This window comes from Anas platyrhynchos, chromosome 6 (assembly GCF_047663525.1).
Source record: "Anas platyrhynchos isolate ZD024472 breed Pekin duck chromosome 6, IASCAAS_PekinDuck_T2T, whole genome shotgun sequence".
Lineage (NCBI taxonomy): Eukaryota > Metazoa > Chordata > Aves > Anseriformes > Anatidae > Anas > Anas platyrhynchos.
This window is the reverse complement of record NC_092592.1, coordinates 2,338,784-2,346,034: the sequence shown is the minus strand read 5'-3', so window position 1 is coordinate 2,346,034 and position 7,251 is coordinate 2,338,784. Positions and strand designations below refer to the sequence as shown.

Here is a 7,251-nt window from a genome sequence, read left to right as displayed (position 1 = left end):
CAGCCCCAGTTCACACCCAGCACAGTTGGGTAATCAGTTAAAGAAGTGATTTCTGGTTCTTTATTGGACTACATTACTGTGCTACCTGATATACAGATGAATTTGAATTAACCATGTGCTATATTGTATAGGACAGTTTAAAATCTTTAGTGTCTCTAGGCAATGGAGTAAGACAAAAATGAGAAAACCCCTCACAGTTCTGATTCAGGTTTCCAGTAAAAGTTCCAGTCCCCTTTTCCGAAACTCCTCTTTGAATGTCATCACATTTCAATTCAATTCTTAATATTATCCCAGTGTCATGGGTGCACTTGGTTTCCTGCTGACCTTGTATCTGACTCCTAGTCTTACTGTAAGTTTATATTGCAGGAGTACATTTTTTTTTTCTTTAGAACTTTTTTTAAATCCTTTACTATTTTCACTGAAATACTTCAGATCTCCAAGTCAGATCTACAGCATGAAAAACTTTAGTCTAAAAAAGATAAAAGCTCCTAACTGTCACAAATAGGATTTTATTGCAGAAACTCTTGGGCAACTTAAATAGACAATACGATGAGACCAGGATGAAATACTGTAAAGTATTTATTGTAAAGTATTGTAGATGCACTTAGAAAGAGTAATCTTTTATTTTTTTAAGGTGACAGCAGTTTCTCTTCTGAGGGCTAAATGTTTCTTTGACATCTTAAAGCATTATACTTTCTAAAAATATTTTTTAATTAGTCCTCTTGCCTACTGTCTGTAGGATGTCAGAGAATAGAATGTATGTATATTAGAAGGAGGAAAATAAATCATTGTCTCCTGTGATTTTGATATCACTTTTATTAACGTGTAGTCTTAATCTCTCTCTCACGAAAGCCTTTGAATCACAGTTTGTAATGATGGCCTGATGACTCTTGTGATGAATGATTCTCACTGAGTTCCTCTATTCTAACAATCATGTAGTGTGCTTCAAGACATGTTCTTTGTTTTAATATACTTCCTAAATGTACTTGATTTCATAGAGCTATCTAGAATGAGTGCTTGGTTTAAAACAAACCACCCAGTACATCATGAAGTACAGACAAAAATCAGAACAGTCGCACACGTGATAGAGACCTTCAGCCATCATGAGGTTTTGGTCTGCAGTGTGTTCCATGAGTGGTAGCACATTTTCAACGAAGCATTGTGGCTTTTCTCCAGTTCCCTAAAATGTGAATATACTGACTAGTAGAGAACTTCCATGTGGAACTAAAAAATCTGGATGATATCACCAGCAGTAAAAGGTAAGGAGTTATGAGAAGATTAAAATACCTTTATGAGTTTATGGTATTTAACCTCAGTCAGTGTTTTATGGGTATCCAACCTTTTTGGTTTTTGCTTTTATCTAAGGTAGTTGGCTCAGAAATTGCAGAGTCCAAGAAATAGTTTAGCAATAAATAAATCCTGTTAAAATTCTTAGACCTCATTTACTTCATTAACTGACAACCATTCTTTACTTCCTCTTCATCCAAAGCAGCCCGAAAGCAATAAAATTCCATGCATTCTACAACTAAAAACAAATTTAAAGATAACAAAAATAAAAACAAACAAACAAAAAATGAAACCAAACCAACAACAACAAAAAAAAAAAATACAAACAAAAGGCAATGAAAAAACAACCCCCATTTTTTCCATTTTTCAGAGATTTTTGAAGAGGATAAGGAACTTTCATGAAAGGACAGAAAACCCTGAAAAGACTCTCTGGGAGTCCTTTCAATTATTATCTTTTTTTCATTGATGATTTCATTAATGGAAGAATTAGCTGTGTTTGAAGGTATGCAACATTTGTTCTTTTTTTTTCCTTTTTTTTCCAGATCTGTAGAGAATGGTTTACCAAGCTCTGCTGCAAGTGACAAGTTGATCGAGCTAGGAAAAAGAACATTTCATCAAGTCTTGGCAAAATAATTTTACAGTCATTTCTACAGTACTAAATTTCTTCCAGTACGAGAGAACAACAGTTTTCCCTGCACTGAGGTAACTTATGTTTGTGTATGAGTTTCAGCATTGGTTCATTTTGATTTATACAATAATTTAATTTCCCTGTTATGAGAATAAACAAGGAAAAATATTAGATCATGGCAATGGACCTTTTGGTAGGAATGAATATAATACTTATATAGAACAAAATCACTGTTTACAAGTTCTCAAAAGAGAACTGTTTTTGTGGTTGGTTTTCTGCTTGGGTCTTTTTCCTTAGGCAAGTATCAAAAAATCAGTTAGTCTGATTATATAGAAGTCAGAATGTGTGCTTCTGAGGAATGGAAGGAATACTTGTAACTACAGCACCCCTACCATCATGGTAGAAAAATCTGCTTACTTAATCAGTGTGCAAATTCTGCTGACAACTATGCTGACAGCTTTTTAAGTTGTTAACATACTTCCCAGAAGCGCATCCTGTGGTCCCAAACTGAAAGGAACTGGTCTTGAAAAGGAACATAATGAAACTGCATTATTGTTTCAAATATTACACTTAAAGTCATTTTTCCTTCTTTCCTTCATCTTTTTTCTTTCTTCTCAGATTCAACCTGTTGACCTCAGAGTCCCTCCAATCACATCTATTCTACTCACACTGACATGGAAGAATTTGAAGAAACAGAAAGGTAAGAAAAACAGTCACTTGGGCATGTCTTTTTGCTGAAATCCTGGGGATATACCAAACTAAGTGACATCATGCACCAACATTTCTGAGAGGTGAAACTAAAGGTGAATGACCTGTTGATAAACTCAATCACAAGCAGTTGACAGATTTAATTATCTTGTCACCAGTTCAAGCGCTGCCTTATTGTACGTTTCACTGAAGCACAGGCTGACAGTAGCCAGAGGAACTGTGTCCCCACTTCTCCCATTCATCCATCATTAGTATTCATTCTGAGTTAAAAAAAAAATAAAAAAATGTTTCTGGCACATTTATCCAAGTTGTCAGCAGAATTCCTAACATCTCTGTTACCTTCCAGGTGTCATGACTGCTCATTTCAAGTCAAGAAGCACTCATCTCCCTTAGTCATTTTTAAAAGCAGAGCAGATTACATGCCCTGACTTTAATTTTTTCCCTCACGGCACACAAAGTAATTTCTCTTAGGCTCACAGTAGTTCTTCTTGTCTTCAATACTTATTACTAAGAGATCAGACTAAGAAGAGGAGAAAAAGAGTGTTTCTGACAGAGGCTTTGATACAAAGCCCTAAATTCTTAGATGTTCCCAGCTTCTCAAGATAAAGTACAATATCTGCACTTACTTGCTAAGCAGTAGTAGATGCACAAGCCCAGACATCAGAGATAACAAAAGCATCTAGAAGAGCTGTGAAAACAAACACCAATACAAAAACAAGGCATATTTGTTGTTGGTTCATAAAAACAGGTGGATGTTCTGTGTTGGCCAATAACGAAAAGTCCAATTACATTAAGTATCTAGGTGTAAGCAAGAACTGGAACTTGACAAACCTTCCCCTGAACCTGTTCTTTCCCACAGAAGGACATGCCACTGTGCACCAACTACACCTTCTTTAAGGTTCACATGGTACACGATATGCATCCATAATGATGCATCAGCAATATTCTGTTATGACTAAGTAGAGAAGAAGCTATTGTTTCAAACTAAGTTACAAAAACAGAAGATAGAGCAAGAGTAGCTTGGGAACAGAGAGAAGGCTAGTTTGAAGAACTGAAATTTTTAAGTAAAACAGAGAAAAGCTGGTCAAAAAGAGAACAACTACTCCAAGTGAGGAAAAGTCTGCCACTTTCATAATTTTTATCAGTGTAATAATTGTGAAGACTTAAAATTCCATTTATTCCATATGAAATGAGCCTATTTTCTACACATACTTAATGTTAGTTTGTAGAATTTGGCTGGTGTAGCCAGAAATCCACTGAAGATTATGAAAACTATTTTTAAGATTCCAGCTGCTTATGTATGCAAGAAATTAATCCGAAGCAGAATATCCTGAGCTTCATCCTTTTGAACTAGTTTTCAGAGCCAAATGAACAGGTCTTGGAAAACACTATAGAAGCTGATTGTGCCCATTAAGTTTTTAATGGACAATGCTGCATACTCCTGAGCACAATGAACTGTTACTTTATCTATGGAGATGTTCCTCCAGAAGAGTATTCCTGTATTCTCATGTCTGAATAGAAACATGAGGACAGCATTGTGGTGCTTTCAGGGGCTGTATGACAGAAGGATAGCTGTTCTTCAACTGTACATGCTGTATCTCTGGAGCTGCAAAATCCATTCTGAATACTTTTTTTTTTTTTAATAGAGTTTGTCCCATTCGAAATACATTTTTTAAAATAGTGTTTGCTTAGTCTTCATTCTTAAAATCTTGTGTTACCATTTTGCATATGTATACTAGCTATATCCAGTAACCTCATGAAACCCGTATGTATGTCATAGAAATTAAATTAAATCAAACAGAATACCTGGGCTTAAATTTCATTATTACCACAATGAAATAGAACATTGCCAGAGTTAACCCTCTGCTTAGAATACTTAGAGACATGACACAGCTCTAAAGAAAGGGAGACAGTGGTTAGGATACTTTGGAAGCCAGTCAGAGACAGTTGATGATAATCCAACCACAAAGCAATCTGTTGGGTCCGACATTAACTACCCCAACATCTAATAAATCCCAGTACCATTAAAGTACCCAACAGAAATCATGCAATAAGACTACATTTATGCTACATCTCCAGGGAGTGAACCAATGTCTGAGTGGTAGGGTGCTATACAGGCCCAATTTCATTTCTCTGTATGGAGACTTGGCATTTTTTCTAGAGTAGTTTGCTTGTGGTTTGGGTTTGATACCTACTCTGTAGTCTCTATGTGGACATTCCCATGTAGTTCTTAGTTTCACAATCTGTAAGTCCACACTGGCCTGTACACAAGTTTATCTGATACCCAAAGTAAGCTGCAATGATCTGCTTCAGTAACTTGCCCAGTATGTTTTCTATGTAGATATCTCATCGCTCTTCTTCCATAAATACAACAACAGTAATATGTGACCATAGAGTCTTGATACAGCAAAGAAGGAAGCAAATATTTAATCATTACTGTTGCCAAAGTCTTTGGTAATGGTGGTTTTTTGTTTGTTTGTTTGTTTTAATAATAAAAAGAAAAAATTCAAGTGTTGAGGCACTTTCGAATGTAATCTCTCTCTTTTTATTAGAGACCACAGTGTTAACTAGCTCTAATGATTGAGATCACATGACAAAAAATTTTGCCATTTGACCCATTTTAGAAAAACTTTCTATTGAGATCCATTACATCGTTTTATGCAAGAGTAGCATTTAATAAACAAATAAAATTACTAGAATGGTCTTTTTTTTTTCTTCTTCTAAAACAACAGTATTTAAGCTAATTCAGTATTGATAAGCTTACATCATGCCATATCACAAGTGAAAGCAGATACACACGTGTAGATTCCCTTCTCTGACACCCAATATAAAGTGGCATTACATTGAGAAAAGCAAATGCAACATTAAAACTGTAGAATCTTTTCTTTGTCAAGGATTCTGGAGAATTTCAGGGAAAGTAATATGATTTTCTTGATTCTCAGCTGACAACTGGGGTTACGAAAGAAGACAGACCTTAGCCATGCAGTAAAGATGAACAGAATTACACTAACAAAGGTGAGTTCTAATGCTGCCCACTAGTAGAAATGAATGGATTTCTATTTCACTTGACTATATTTTTATACTTCCTTGGACTGTGAAGTAGCTTATTGTCAAGAAGCATGTTCACTGAAAACTATCCAGGGAAAGCACAAATAATACTAAAAGCAAACAACAAAGCAAAAACAACCCTAACAATAAAAAGGAGCTCTGTCCTGTTACATCTCCAGCTTAGTTCTCTTGAAAAGCAAAATTCTCATTCTTTTAGTGAAAACCACACCCTGGTTTCTGAAAGGTTGATTGCAGTCTAACTGCTTTCTGGTACATATGGTCAGCATCTGCCTTAGTAAACAATGACTAAAGAACTTTTTTTCTGTTAATCTTTAAATAAGTCTGTCCTCTTAATCTCAGTTAGCCAAATGGAGAATAACCTTACCTAACCTTATGGATATGAGAACAGTTGTAGTGCCAGGTGTTACTCTGTAAACTTCAAATGTAATCACTCTTTGAACAAAACTACAAAAATTTCAACTATGGTCTTAAAAAAAAAAAAAAAAAGATGTTATATGTGCCCTATCATACCAAAAAGATGGTCTGTATTGAAATTAATAAAATATTGATTCCTCAATAAATTGCAGAGTTACACTGTAGGAAGCTTTTAAATAAATATATAAATAGTTTTCAATATGCCAACTCATTAAGCTTAATTTGAACAAATCTCTTTGTGTCATAGCAGTGCATCAGTGATACAGCAGCACTTATCAATTAAATTACTTCTCATTAAATTTTTAAAAAGAAATGAAAACACAAGAGTTAAAAACTTCAGTACACCTAAATAACTAAACTTAATAGATACAACTTTAAGACAGTGCATAATTTATATATATAGGGAGAAAAACAACAGGAGAATACTTCCCATTTTTAATCAAATGGTATTGAAAGAGGAGGTGAGGCTGAGTACATCCATGACAGTAGAGAGGAGAGGGGGCAGATCCTCCTTTGGCATTGTATCTGAAAACAGTTTCTGCTCTAGTTTAGTTTCTAGACAGCCCTCTGTCTCCACTGACCACACAAGGATCCTGGGGAGAATTGAAGTGCTGTATAACCTTTATGGCGTTGTCCCATTATAAGACCATGGGCAATCATAGGTGAATTTCTGATTAAAGGAAAGGGAAATTCTATGTTCCCCTAAGTGGTATCAAGTGCTCAGTATTGAAGCCCAAACCCTTTAAGTCCATTCTTCCTCCAGATGATAACAACATCATTTGTTTTTTATAAGCAGGTTCTTGCTGATATTTGATTTAAACAAAGAATAGAAAAGCACAGGATAAAAGTGTGTCACTTCCTTGCAAACCTAATTCTATTACTCTGCTTTCTCACTGTTGTTTTGACCAACATGTTTATTATTTCATAGAAGAGGAGTACTCATAGTAAAAATCTGAAGGAAAATGACATTTTTTCATTTTTTTTGTAATTGAAGTTATTGTTTTGCTACAAACTTGCAGTCTTCATTATTCTTATTTTTTGTCCTTGTGTGTTTACATCCCTCAGGTTTGGGGTGGAATAAATCATCAGGTGGAATAGCAGGTGAGGAGGAGAATATTGGCAGACAGATGATAATGCTGCTTAGC

At 35.1% G+C, this 7,251-nt stretch overlaps 1 long non-coding RNA gene across 1 annotated transcript in view; it reads right to left on the bottom strand.

Annotated features, from left to right (window-relative positions):
* Positions 1-787: 787 nt before the first annotated feature.
* LOC113841023 (uncharacterized) overlaps positions 788-7,251 on the bottom strand; it is a 54,221-nt gene continuing 47,757 nt past the window's right edge. The window contains exons 7-8 of the long non-coding RNA XR_011810306.1: positions 3,250-3,311; positions 788-1,881 (exon numbers count right to left, since the gene is read on the bottom strand). This is a non-coding gene — a long non-coding RNA (uncharacterized lncRNA). The remainder of the gene's footprint in view (positions 1,882-3,249; positions 3,312-7,251) is intronic.